Below are 15,291 nucleotides of genomic sequence, written 5' to 3' on the forward strand. Positions count from 1 at the left end.
ATAATAATATTAAAATTAAAAAAAGTATATTAATTAAAAAAATTACATTAATTTAAAAAAACTCCTCTTCCACACACGAATTACGGAATTACATAATTAAAATTACAATCACGCAAAATACGGAATTAAATTTACGACACAAATACAGGAAAATTCAATAATAATATTAAAATTTAAAAAAGTACATTAATTAAAAAAATTACATTAATTTAAAAAAAAACTCCTCTTCCACACATGAATTACGGAATTACATAATTAAAAATTACAATCACGCAAATACGGAATTAAATTTACGACACAGATACGGGAAAATGCAATAATTTTATTTAAATTAAAAAAAAGTAAATTAAAAAAAAGTAAATTATAAAAAAAATTACATAATTAAAAAAAATCGGCTAGCTTATTCCGAGCCCGCAATGGCGGCTAGTGGATCGGCTAGCGGATCGCCTAGCGCCCGCGAATCGGCTAGAGCTCGCCGATCGGCTAGCCTAAATTGTCGCAATGGAGGCTAGCGGATCGGATAGTGCCCTCAATCGGCTAGCCTATCCGCTAGGCTCCATTGTGGATGCTCTTAGTTCCCACATAGGACAAGTTTCACTCCACACTCCACCTCACTTGCATATTCTTTTTCTCTCTCTTTTTCTTTATCCTATTTTCTTTCTCACTTCTTAACTTTCTATTTTATTTGACTTCTAATCTAATTAATAAAAATATGTATAAAACCACAAATTTAAAATCTAATTTTTAACTCTATACTTCCTTAAGTTTGGGATATTACAATTATAGAAGAACTCAATTCATCCACTACTATTATTTTTCATATACTTTGACTAATAACTTTTCTATTTATTAATTTAACTATCACATACATATAAATTTTAATTCTTATTACCATTTTCTATTATTTCTATTTTCTATTTTATAAATTTGGGGTATTACAATTTAGGGAATCTTGTTCAGCACAACCGAACAAAACATGTCGAAGTTGATCGTCACTTCATCAAAGAAAAACTCGAAGGCGGCATCATCGAATTTCCATTTGTTCGATCCGAGGAACAACTCACAGACATACTGACCAATGCGTTGTGTCCTAAAGTCTTCAAATAATTTCTCGGCAAGTTGAATATCGGCGATACCGTTGCTCAACTTGAGGAGGAGTGTTGCTAAAAGAAAGAAGAATAAATGGCCGCCCATATTTATTATGTGTAGAGTTCCTAGTTGTAGTGTGTTTTCAATACTCTTTTATTGGTGTATTTAACGAGACTCAAATCTCCCTATAAATACTAGGGAGATAAGCATGTCAAAGACATCAAGAAATACACATCTCTTTACTTTCTACTGCAGTATGCATATCCAATTTTTCTATATTTCTATCGATTAACATCTTTAAGAGTTATCTCCATTTAATACTGATTTCATTGACAAAATATTGCTAGTGCCATTAATTGAGGTGATTTAGCAAGTGGTGTCAACTTCAACTAATTTATTGTATCTGCTTAGCGAAATTAAAGTTTGGACTAGTTATTAATAATCAATTATATTTTTTTCTCCTAGTGTATCGCTACGTCAAATAGTACTTTAATACTTACAAATTTAATGTCTCATGAATTTCATGTTGATAACCTAAATATAGATGAATAATGAATAATAAGACATCAAATGATTGGAGAAGTGGAAGGAATGTAATAAATTTGAGAAAAAAAACTTTGGAACGTTTGAGCATCAGCGAAGCTAAGATTTTGACGCCAACTTAGTGTTGAGAGTAATGAAGCTTTTTTGCAATGTCGGCGTCGACGAATATTCAAAACAGTCAAAAATTATTTTTTATTGTAAGTATAGTAGTGGGGTGTCGTGGATATGTATCTTTGTATAAAGTATAAATGCCTCAAGTATACATTTTTAAATGTCTATATTTTTTATTAATAAAAAAATATTAAACATATTAGATGTCTATATTTGAAAATATGATCTATGAAATAAAGAGATTGAAACGTTTACAATACTATGAGAGCATGTCTGCTGGCTGCAACCGGAGTAATTTATCGTTGGTCACTTTGGTTTCCAAATTGGCAAACATAGTTGCTTGGGCGCGTGGAACACTTGGAACATTTTTCCAATTTTCTTCTATTTTCCTCATATTCACAGTTACTTCTTACTCCCTACTTGTGTGCTCTCCTTTTTCCATCAGTTCCTGCCAAAGTAGCATCTTAACGTGCACATTAGCTCTATATTGAGCACAAAAGATGATTAAAACAAACCTCTAGGACCATTAAAAATGCCGCTCTCTTATTCAAATGGTCCTGGAGATTTGCGAATGACCAAAAATTCTTATGGAAGAAGATCATCGTCTCCATGTATTTGGAGATTTTTGGTCATTCGCAAATCTCCAGGGCCATTTGAGGTTTGCGAATATCAATTACCTTGAAGATTTCCATAGAATGAATAGTAGGAGCTAAACAAGTATTTGGGGCCAGCTAGCAAGCTTCAAGAACTTCTACAAAACAATTCAAGAAGTGGCAACTAGAGGAGTGCATGTGAAAGTAGGCGATGGTGCTCAAACACGATTCTAGCACGACCTTTGGTCGGGTGAGGAAAGCCTAAAGATTCTTTTCCCTAGACTCTTCTCGCTATCCAAACAGAAAGATGACTATATTAAGGATATGGGAGAGAGGGGAAAACGGGTCTTGGAGATAAAGATTTAGATGGAAGAGGAATCTGTTTGCTTGGGAAGAGGATGCGGTTGGCGATCTCTATGTAACCGGGGAGGATTTGGTTTTTTGATAAATCAAACATCTTTTTGGTTTATAGCTTTGTTTTGCAAGTTAATAAACTCATGTGGATCAAGGATGTAGACGCTGAAACATGAAGGAATTTTTGGAGGATCCTTGCCCCACCACGAGCACAACTCCTTTATTGGTTTATATTCAAGGAAGACTCAATACCAAAAAAGACTTTGTAGAATGGACGCAAAGGAGTCGAAGATTATCTCTGTTCACTTTGCAAGGAAGAAATTGAGTCCATTGAAGACATCTTTTTCTGCTGCAAGGTCTCCGACATCCTCTGGTATTTTTGCCGTGACTTATGCAATATCTCCTTCTGTCTCCCCAAAGATCCGTTGGCTTGGAAAACCATTTCGAAAGCTTGACAAAAAAAATTTGGATCTCTATGTTTTACATCATTCTTTGATTTATTTGGGACATCCGCAACAAGGTAATATTTCAAAAGTTTCACCTGAACTAGGAGCTGGAAAAGAAAAAACTTTTATGGCGTCTGGGGTACTGAGTGAAAGGAAGGTGTTCAAAATTCTCATTGACACCGGGCCAAATGACTAATATTCTTTAGTCAAGTCTCCGCAAGTGGTTGGTCTTTCTTACAAGTTGGTTTTACTTTCTTGTTTTGGTGTCTTGCTCGTTGGTTTGCTAGTTTTCATGTTGAGTTGGAGTTATCTTGTGGCTTTGTTGCGATGCTCTTGTGTGTTATATGTTGCTTGTTGTCGGTTTTGGCTCTTTGTAGAACTATATTGCCTTTGAGCATTTTTTTTCTTAATAAAAAAAACTTGTTTTCTCAATATTGTCATGAATCTTATATATATGTGATAACCAATTAATATCGTTATTCTTGTAAAATGAATATTGTGTCATATTTAAAATTATACTTTCTCCGTCCCACAAGAATATGCACTCTTTCCTTTGTATTCCATCCCATAAGAATATGCACTTTCTAAATTTAGAAACTAAATGAGATTCATTCTCCACTAACAATACTTTAATTATTTTTTCTTTCTACTTATATTTAGGGGTGAGCAAAAAAACTAAAAATCGAATATCCGAACCGAACCAAACCAAAAATTTGAAACTCGGTTTGGTTTTTTCGGTTTTTCGGTTTTTCGGTTCGGTTCGGTTTTAAAAATATAAAATTTTGATTTTTCGGTTCGGTTCGGGTGAAAAAAAAACCGAAAAACCGAATTATATTTTAAATATAATATTATATATTTATTCTAATTTAGTATATTATATCATATATATAATATATATTCTTTTAATATATTTTATATAATATGTATTATATATATTCCATTAATTTTATATTATATATATTTATATTCTATTAGTATGTATAAAATAAAATAAAATATATATATATATAATAATATATACACCATATTTTTTTCGGTTTTTCGGTTTCAGTTTTTCGGGTTCGGTTCGGTTTGGGTTTTGAACTAAATTCGGTTTTGGCAAAAAAACTGAACTGAAACCCGAATGTTCACCCATACTTATCTCTCACTTTACCAATTATACATTAAAATTCGTGCCCAACAAAAAGTGAATATTCTTGTAAGAATGAGGGAGTATTATATCATGGTCTATATAATTCTAAAATGAATATTGTGTAATATTTTGTGACGCCCCGGATTTTTAATCCTTTTATTTTGATTTAATCGGATTTAATGGCTCGATTAATTCTCGTTTGGAGGACGTAGAATTTTCTTTGTAATATCCGGCGTTGGAACAAATCAAGCTTATTGAAAGAATTTGAGCTACAAATTCAAGTATTTCATAAAAATGGAAATACAACTTTTATCTACTCCAAAACTAGGGTGAGTAGGGAAGTAGGACAAAATGGTGAAGCAAGCCAATCTCTTCCCCTATCTTCCTCGATCTTGGGAGATGCACAAAGAGCCAAAAGGGCAGCTGTGTACCTACAAATTTACACAAAAAAGGTGTCAAAATTTTACACATAAGAAGAAGAGAAGAGGCAAGCTCAAAAAAAACATGGAGAAGGACCAGGCTGAGTGGAACAGCCGATAGGCTGCCCCTTGGGTAGAGAGGCAGCCATTTTGTCACATTTCCATCTTACACCAAAATAGGAGCCAAGACATATCAGCATAGGTGAAATGAGCTCACTGTACATACTCAAAAAGGAATGTGGATCAGGTACTCCTTTCCATCAACCGAGGCTCAAGGGAAAGTCAAGGAAGGACTTCCTTCCCTCGAGAATTTCACCATTCTAGTATGAATCAACACACTCACAAAAACCAAAAGGAGCGAGGTATGCAGCCCCAAAATGGAATCATCAATCTCCAAAAAAAAATCAGGCACAAAATGCCAACATTTAGGAGCTATAAAAGCAGCCCTCACCTCCTCCATTCCCTTCCACCCTTTAGTCACTACAAGCTTCACCACACATAGGAATTTCAGCAAAGATCAGGGAGAGGGAACGGACAAGGGAGGCAGCGGCCACACAGAGGAACGGGCCACAACCGAGAATCACCAAGCAAGGTAACCTCCACAAAACCAACAGCTTGCATCAATTAGGAGCATCATAGATAGTCAAGGAACTTAGAACATAGATGCTCAGAAACCAGATATGAACCATAGCAAGATGTAGCATTTAAAGTGGAGGCAACAAATGCTCGTTCCAGTGAGCTAATTCATCTTCTCAAAATCAACTTTAGAGTAACATAATCAATTTTTTCCCCATCACCACTTAGTTACTGAAGTAATAACTCAAAGCAAGGAATCAAGCTTTAAAGGGAAGGGGGAAGAGGACTTAGCTTTAGGCCGAGAATGAGTCGACGGGACGAGCCGGAATCCCGGAGGCTCTGCGGGGTGGTTACGGGCCGTGGCTGAGAGAGAGAGAGCGACGCCTCCTCCTCACTGCTGACTTCGCTGAGAAGGAGGGCGCTCGCCGGAGGGCGTTCGACGGAGGGAGCGGGCGTGAACCCTCGGTGAGTGCCATGGCTGCCTCGCGAAGGAGGCAGCGGCGAACGACGAGGGACGACGGCGGGAGGAGCGGCTGCTCGTGGCGCGAAGTAGAGGTCGGCGCGAGAGCCAGCACGACGGCGAAACTCCGAGATTTCCTTCGAGATGGCGGCGTTTTCGCCGGAGAAGAGAGAGACGGGACGGCGACGCGGAGGACGGCGAAATTCGTCGGTCGCCGGAGATGGAAGGGCAGGCGTCCCTATTCTTGCACAATTAGAGCATCCACAACCGTGCTCTTGCCAGCGGCACGGTTGTGGGACCGGCCCCACTTTTTCTGCCTGCTCTCTGGCAAGATCACAACACCCACAGATGTGCTCTTCCGCAAGGACGAGCACAATTAATTTAAAATTCAATTAAACAATAACATTTCAATAATACTAAAATTCATTAAAAAAACCTAAATAATATTACAAATGACAAATAAAATAAAAACGACATAATTAAAATCCTAAAAAATTAAAAATTACATAATTAAAATACTAAAAATTAAAAAAACCACTACGCGTTGCCGAATTTCGCGTATCACGCATTGTGTGTCTTGTCTCGATTCTTTGGCCGACCGTCGTATGCTCGCCTCGGCGTGGGGGAGACCTCGCTGTTGAGCTTCCGGCTTCGTCCTCGTCGTAGAAGCTAGCCGCCCTCGGCCCTTCGTCGGCTATAATCATGTTGTGTAAGATAATACACGTGAACATGATGTCGGCGATATTATTCACGTACCATAGCCGAGCCGGGGACTTCACAATGTTCAATCGGGCTTGAAGGACCCCGAAAGCTCTTTCGACATCTTTCCGTGCGGACTCTTGACGCTGTCCGTCTCGGGTCGTGCGGGTTGTTGAACGTCTTCACGAAAGTCGACCACCTTGGGTAGATACCATCGGCGAGATAGTAACCCATGTGGTAGCTATTTCCGCTGATGGTGAAGTCGATCTCCGGTGCTACACCATTCATCACATCAGTGAAGAGTGGTGAAGAATATAGTACATTCAAGACGTTGTTGGATCCAGCAACGCCGAAATATACATGTCAAATCCATAGGCGGTAGTCGGCGGCCGCCTCAAGGATAAGCGTTGGGCCACCGCCTTTGTGACCGCTCAAGTGTTGCCCCCTCCAAGCAGTCGGGCAATTCTTCCACCTCCAATGCATGCAGTCAATGCTGCCAAGCATTCCGGGAAAGCCATGGACTGATTCGTGAAGACGAAGCAACCGTTGGCAATCATCGGTGGTGGGTGCCCGAAGGAATTCATCCCCGAAAGCTGAACGAACGCCCTCGCAAAAATTCATTAGACAAAGGATTCCAGTGGACTCACCGATATGCAAATACTCGTCGAAGATGTCGGCCGTTTGTCCAGTAGCGAGTTGTCGGATGGCACACGTACACTTCTGCAACGGCGTGATACTTTGCCGCCCGGCTGCATCTGGACCTGTTTGGAAGAATTCAACACGTGCGGACAATGTGTTGACAATTCGCATGAACAAGCGCTTTGACATGCGAAAACGGCGCCTGAAGTAATTTGCCGGAAACCGCGGCTGGTCGGCAAAGTAGTCGGCAACGAGCCTTTCGTGGGCTCCCTCCCGGTCACGACGAATGTAGCGCCGATTTGATCTGTTCGTTGAGGAGGAGGAGCGGGGGTATTCGCCGCGACATATGCTTCGTAAGCGGAACGATGTTGTTCGTAGTATTCTTGTTCTTCGCGTTCCGCTTCCGCCATAATATGGGTGAAATCCATTTGAGGTTTTGAATGAGGGATGAATGTGTTGATAGTTTGTATGAGAATTAAGAATGAGAGATGAATGGGAGATGAATTGATGTGATAAATGGATGATGAATGTGTGTATTTATAGATGATTTTGGGGGGGGGAAATCTAAAAATTTCAGAAAAAAACGGGAAAAAAAACGGCCATATTTTTGGGATTTGGAAAAAAAATTTTAATCATTTTATATAATTTAAAAACAATTTTTAAATAAAAAAAATAATTCAAAGGCAACGGCTATGCCGTTGCCCAATCATAAGCCGCCACGTCGCCTGCTCGCTAGCACGGCGCTGCTCGATGCATCGAGCAGCGTCGTGCCAGCGGCGCGAGCGCAGCGGCGGCGGTCCTCGTCCTCGCTGCTGGCACGGACGGCGGCCTTCACTCCCACCACCGTTGTGGATGCTCTTAGGGTGCTCAATTTGGGGATTTAGAGTAGTGAGGGAGAGAGAGAATCGACGGATGGAGTAGTATAATCTTGGGAGGGGCTGCCTCATCTCATTTGGGCTGCCCCATTTAATTAAATTGAGGATTTGGACCACTTTAATTAATTGTCTTGGGCCTTAATTAAGTGGTAGCTGGGCCAATTTTTTTTAATAAGATGAAGTAGTTTTTCAGTTGGGCCTTTGAATTAAATTAGTGGCCTTGGAAGAGAATTATTGTTGGAGTGGAATTAAATTAAGGAAATGAGCTTGGAGCTTAATTAAATTTAATCCCCGAATAAATTATTGAGTATCCGAGGGTGGAAAATATTAAAGTTAAGACGCGAAGGGCAGACCGGCGTCGCCCCGCGACGCCATGGGCGGCCTTAAGAAAAATCCAAAGAAGAAGGAATTTAAGGAGAGATTTTAAGAATCCATATTTTTAAGAGATAATAGAATTTCTCCAAGATAAGTAAAGCGAATAACTAAATGCTGCAGTATAGTGAAGCCGAGTTAGGATTTAAGGGAAAACCCTACAAGCCGAGACTAAGAGATAGATGCTATCCTATAGGATGCATGCATTCTTTTTCAGAAAAATAGTTCAAGTACTTATTAGCGTGTTACGCTATTTATTTTCAAGGGAGAAAATATTCAAGGGCAAGTGAGGCCTAACGAGGAATTTAATTGGAGATAAGCATACGAGGTGGGCTTTCTTTTAATATCCATCGCTATAGTGTGGATATAAAGCAAATACTTTTGAAGTTATGAAATATCATCTTTTCTCAAAAATGGGGATGTGATTTCCTTTAAAGTTGTTGTCATGCCATATAATGTTTGTTTTCGAGACTTGTCTGTGAGGGCTATATGCCGAAAGTTTGGCGATGCCCACAAATTTGATAAAGAATTCGGTTCCCAATAGGACCGCAAATCCTATTCAGAATTTCGTGCTCGAGCGCTGTGAGCCATCCTAGAGAGAGGTTGGCCGGCGAGGGTGTTCGTTGAAGGTGGCCACCTTCACGGCACGAGTTTCTCAGACATGGTAGGAAATTTGAAGAACTTAGACTGGTCAGTCGGACTTTTAATATCACAAAAGAATTTAGTATGCTCGGGCCTTTTAAGAAAAATCCCGTGTAATACTGTTGATGGATGACAATTATATTTGTATGTTTTGTTTTCGGCACGTGTCCACTGAGTACTCCTGTACTCAGCCCAGCATGTATTTATAAATGTGCAGGTTGAACGTTAAGATGGAGAAGAATTGATCAGAGTCGATGCTATTAAATAATCGTGTGGATTTCTCGACGATTCGTGTCTTCATACACGAAGTCGTTCAGTAGGGACCTATTCCGCTGTGTTTTGTTAAATGAGAATAGAAATGTCTAATCATTGAACTCTGATTTAGTTGACATGTTAAATTATTCTATTCTAAGATTGTATCAGATACTTGACTGTTATTTTGAAATATCACATTTGGCCTTCGGCAAGTCCTTCAGATTCTACCTCATTTCTATCCCCGCTTCTTTAATCCCCCATTAGTCGCGAATTACTCAATCTTGTTATCCTTAACGAGAATTGGGTCGTGACATATTTAAAATAATTAAATTAGTAGTATATGTTAAATACATGAAATGCAAAATAGAAATAACTTAATTAATGGAATAGAATCAAAAAGGGACTTATGGCAGTCACCGAAATCCAGACCCCAAATCGTGAGATTTTTGTCCGCAGAGCCAGTAACAATCAAATCCCCATCAGAAGACATATATATCCATGCATAACACGGGCAGGCAGGGCAGCTATACAAAATTTAAGGGTATCCATGAAGAAGAATCCAATGTGCAGCATTAATTAATACTACAAATTACAAAAATAGGCTAAATAGTCATTTAAATAATTAAATTGGTCAAAATCTGGTCCATCCCACAAAGTTAGTTTGAAATCCGCTAATTTAATCACGAAGTTTCAATTTTTCTAGTTTGTCCCATGGGTTGAATTATAAGTAGAGTCTTTGCATCTCTATATTGAAATCCATCTTGAAATCTCAATCCAACTTTAAGATCAAGCTCCTTGTGATTACACTTGATTATACACGCATCATTTTTGTGATTTAAATCTCAATCCATCTTGAAATCTAAATTCACGTCAACAAAGATTCCACCTAAAATTCAACTCATGGGATAAACTACAAAAATTGATACTTCGTGATTAAATTAGTGAATTTCAAACTAACTTTGTGGGATAGACCAGATTTTGACCAATTTGATTATTTAAATGACTATTTACCCAAAAAAAATAGAAAGGAAGTAATTATATTTTCAATTTAAAATTTTTGTTGTACAGATCAATGCCGCTGAAGCATAGAAAAGGTAGATACAAAAGGTTTAAACCACAGCCACATTCCTACACTGAGAAAATTTTAGTACGCAAACTCATTCGTTCATAATTTTATTAACAGTTCCCTATCTTCAGTTCATCTATAAAAACGTCGTCAGCGGAAACCAAACGTTGTGTGGCGTCTAAGTAGTAAACAGATTCAACTCATACTTCTATATAGAACTTAACGATCTTTGTCTTTGTCTGAGAATTTGGCAAAATGATGAATGAGGGCTTAGGGTTTAAGATTGGCTTTTAACTTTTCTTCACAAGTCGTTTCCCCAATTATGTTTCCAAAACTTATACTACTATAACAATAAATCAAAGTTGTGGGCTAATATTGTGCTTAGTATAGGCCCGACTCAGTAGCAATTTAGCCCAATCTTACTCTGCTAAGGCCCAATAACAGAAAACATTACGATTGACTTGAGTTTCATTATATTCTTCAAAGGCTGGACTCGAACTCTAAAGATTGGGCATATGATATTAATCATTCTATCACTAAACTATCACACACAAATGGCTTTTATTATATGTACAGGAGAGAATGCCAAAAGGATAAATATAGAGAGACTATATTCGAATACCAGCCTAGTAAATTAATTGTTGGGTCGTGATACCGCCGATCTCACACACGCACGAACGAGGAAATAAAGCACGCAAACGATATAACGTGGTTCGGTGATAATCCACCTACGTCCACGGAGAAGATGACCGGAATCTTATTGATGGAACTCTCAATACAAGAACTTCACACTCACAATCTATCACTCTAAGCAAACGCTAGCTAGTGCAAGAATTCTCTTCTTATTGTGTGTGTAATCTGTGTTCTGCGTCTCTCACTACTGAGCTCTATCGAGCTATTTATACAAGATGCAATCAAGAAATAAAATCCAACTAACTCTATTTCCCAAAGTTAGTTATAACCGCTGCTCGGCTAAAACCGAACTGCCATTCTTGGTTAGCAACCGAACTGCATTTCTCGGCTATCAACCGAACTGCCTTTCTCGGTTATCAACCGAACTGCCTTTCTCGGCTAGCTCAAAGCCGAGCTTTATTTCTTGATCTCTTCTCGGAGCTGCCGAGGCTCCACCACTCGATCACAACCGGACTCAAAGCCGAGCTTCATTTCCGAGCTCAGAAGCCGAGCTCCAGTAGTTTGCATGGACACACTTTCACAAATCTCCACCTTGTCCTTGCAAAACTCCATCAATATCTGGATTCCCTTCTCAATCCTTGTTACAAGCTTCAACACTCCACAATCTCAACCAACTTCAAACAATGTTTGAATTTCGAAGTTGGCAGAGATTTTGTCAACATGTCTGATGCATTTTCTTCGGTAGGAACTTTCACCACATTGATCTTTCCACTTTGAATCTCATCTCTGATGAAGTGTCTCCTCACATCTATATGCTTCGACCTCTCATGGAACATTTGATGTTTTGCTAAACATATAGCCGAGTTGCTGTCACAGTTAATCTTCACTGCTCCCAGCTTCATTCCTAAATCTTCCAAGATTCCTTGCAACCATTTTCCTTCCTTTGCAGCCTCAGTCAGAGAAATATACTCAGCTTCGGTTGTGGACAGTGCAACCACAGACTGCAAATTTGATTTCCAGCTGATTGCTGTGCCATATAGTGTGAAGATGTAACCACTCTGAGACTTTCTGTTGTCTAAGTTAGCCGCATAATCCGAGTCACAGAATCCTTCTAGGACTTCCCTCTCCTCAGACCAAACTCCACCACCAAACTTCAAGCCAACCATGACAGACCCTTTCAGGTATTTCAGAATCCACTTTAGTGCTGCCCAGTGATCCCTACCTGGATCAGCCATATATCTGCTTGCAACGCTTATGGCATGAGCCACATCCGGCCTTGTACATATCATCAAGTACATCACACTTCCCACTATATTTGCATAGGGTATCCTGCTCATCTCTTCTCTATCTTCAGCTGTCTTTGGCATCTGTTCTTTACTGAGTTTGAAGCAGCTAGCCAATGGAGTGGATACTGACTTTTCACTCCTTACCTGGTATTTTTCTACCACCTTTCTGATATAATCAGCCTGAACCAATTTCAGTTCTTTCTTCTTTCTGTTCCTGACAATATCCATACCCAAGATTCTCTTGGCTTCCCCAAGATCTTTCATATCAAATCTCTGCTTCAACTCCTCCTTGACAGACAGCAGCTCACTCTTGCTTGATCCTGCCAGCAGAATATCATCCACATACAGCAGTAGATAGGCCAGTATTAGATTTCCACTTCTCTTGACATACACGCAGCTATCAAAACTGGATCTCTCAAATGCCATCAATTCCATCTGCTCATGAAACTTCTTGTTCCACTGCCGGCTGCTTTGCTTGAGCCCATATAGGCTTTTCTTTAACAAGCAAACTTTCTTTTCTTCTCCCGGCTTCTCAAAACCCTTAGGCTGCATCATATAGATCGTTTCCTCTAGATCTCCATGCAAAAATGCTGTCTTCACATCAAGTTGATGCAGCTCCCAGTTGAAATGAGCAGTCATGGCCAATAAGATCCGAATGGAAGTGTGCTTCACCACTGGAGAGAACACCTCTGTGTAGTCAATACCCTCTACTTGTGTGAATCCTCTAGCAACCAGCCTTGCCTTAAACCGTATGCTTTCAACTTCCCCCACCTCTACTTTCTTCTTAAACAGCCATTTGCAACTGATCAGCTTCTGAGTCCCTGGATCAGTCACCAAAATCCAAGTCCCATTTTTCAGCAAGGACTCTATTTCTTCTTCCATGGCCTTGATCCATTTCTGACTTTCCTTGCAACTCATGGCTTCTTCATAGGTTGAGGGTTCTGAAAACATGAGTACTTCTGCTACACATAGAGCAAAGAAGCTCATGTCATAATCTGAGAATCTGCTAGGTAGGCCTGCATTTCTTCTTGGATTTCTTCTGGCCCCTTGAGCTGCAGCAGCTTGCTGCACTGGTGACTCCTGCTCACCTGTGTTCTGAGTATGTTGAGAGCTAGTTGCTCCACCTTCTTCTTGATTTCCTGTGATCACAACATCCTCATCAGTGTCTGTTCCAGCAGATTCTCCACCAAACTCAAGGTTTTGCATTTCAGAGCTACTGCCACCACCAGAGGGCTTCCCATCATCTTTAAATGGCATCTCCTCTTCATTGAATGTCACATCTCTGCTCACAATGATATTTCTGCCTTCTCTATCCAAATTCCACAATCTGTATCCTTTTACCCCATCTTGGTATCCCAACAACACACATTTCTTTGCCCTTGGCTCCAATTTACTCTGCTTAATGTGTGCATAAGCAGCACACCCAAACACCTTCAAGGCTGAGTAATCACCTAGGCTTCCATACCATCTTTGATCTGGGGTCTCATTGGATATAGCAGATGATGGACACTTATTGATCAGATTAGCTGCAGTAGAGACAGCCTCTGCCCAGAATCTCTTTGGCATTCCAGAGTAGAATAGCATGCACCTCACCCTTTCTAGCAATGTCCTATTCATTCTTTCTGCCAGCCCGTTCTGTTGAGGATTTCTTGGCACGGTCCTATGCCTTCTTATCCCTTTCACCTTACAGAAACTATCAAACTCCGCAGACAGAAACTCCATGCCATTATCAGTCCTTAGATATTTAAGCACTGAGCCCTTTTCATTCTCATATCTAGCATGCCATTCTCTGAATTTTTCAAAAGCTTGGGACTTCTCTCTTAGAATGTAAATCCACACTTTTCTTGAGTAATCATCTATGATGGAGATGAAATACTTACCTCCACCTATGGATTCAGTTTGGGATGGCCCCCACAAGTCACTGTGGGCATACACAAATGGGGCTGATGAAGTGTGTTTCCCACCAGAAAATGGCAGCTTCTTTGCCTTTCCTAGAATGCAAGATTCACATTTCTTTAGGCTGTCTGATGCACTTAACTTCATCACTCCTTGTTTAGCCAGCTCTCTTATGCCTTTCTCACCCACATGTCCAAGCCTGGCATGCCATAGATGCAGGTCTTCTGTCTGGGCAAGATTCACAGCATCAACCACGGTTTCACCCAGCAAATAGTATAGGCTGTTCTTTCTCTGGGCCTCCATCACAATTCTGGTGCCTTTTGTTACTGTGAGGATCCCATCACCAGAGTTGAATCTGCACCCTTTTGACTCTAGCATTCCAAGAGATATTAAATTTCTCTTGATTTGAGGAATGAATCTGACTTCTGTGAGAGTCTTCATACTCCCATCCTTCATCCTCAATCTGATGTTCCCAATGCCCTTGACATTGCACACTTGATCATTTCCTAGCATCACTGATCCTTCCCAAGCTGATAATTCTTGGAACCAAGATTTGTGTGAGCAAATGTGGAAGGAGCACCCTGAATCCATGATCCAGCATTCTTCAATCTTGGCCCCTGAGTGGATATTCAAAGCTTCATTATCTTCAACATCCTGAGCCAGATCAGCAGTCTCTATGTTCCCAGCCTTTTCTTGCTCTTGTTTCCTCTTCCAAGCAAAACAATGCTTCTTTAAATGGCCCGGTTTCTTACAGTAGTGACAGCTTCTCTTCTCCTTCCATACTCCACCTTCTTCCTTCTTCTGGAACTTCTTCTTGGAACCCCTTTTATTCTGATTATTTTTCACATGCAGACTCTCAGCTACTGGATCAGTTTGTTTGTTATTAGCCTTCTGCGATTCCTTCATCTTCAATGCAGAATGAATCTCTTCATAGGTGACCTTGGTTTCTCTTCCAAGAAGCACTGCATCCTTGAAGTGCTCATAACTTTTAGGCAGGGAATTGAGCAACATCAATGCCTTATCCTCATCTTTAATGACCTCATCGATATTCTCAAGATCATCTATGCATTTCCCAAACTCCTCGAGCTGTTCAGAAATGCTCTTCCCATCTGAAAACTTGAAAGCAAGAAGCCTTTGCTTCAAATGTAACCGGTTCGCCAGAGACTTGGTCATGTACAATGACTCAAGTTTCCCCCATACTCCTG

The sequence above is a fragment of the Salvia splendens genome, chromosome 1 (genome assembly GCF_004379255.2).
Source record: "Salvia splendens isolate huo1 chromosome 1, SspV2, whole genome shotgun sequence".
NCBI lineage: Eukaryota > Viridiplantae > Streptophyta > Magnoliopsida > Lamiales > Lamiaceae > Salvia > Salvia splendens.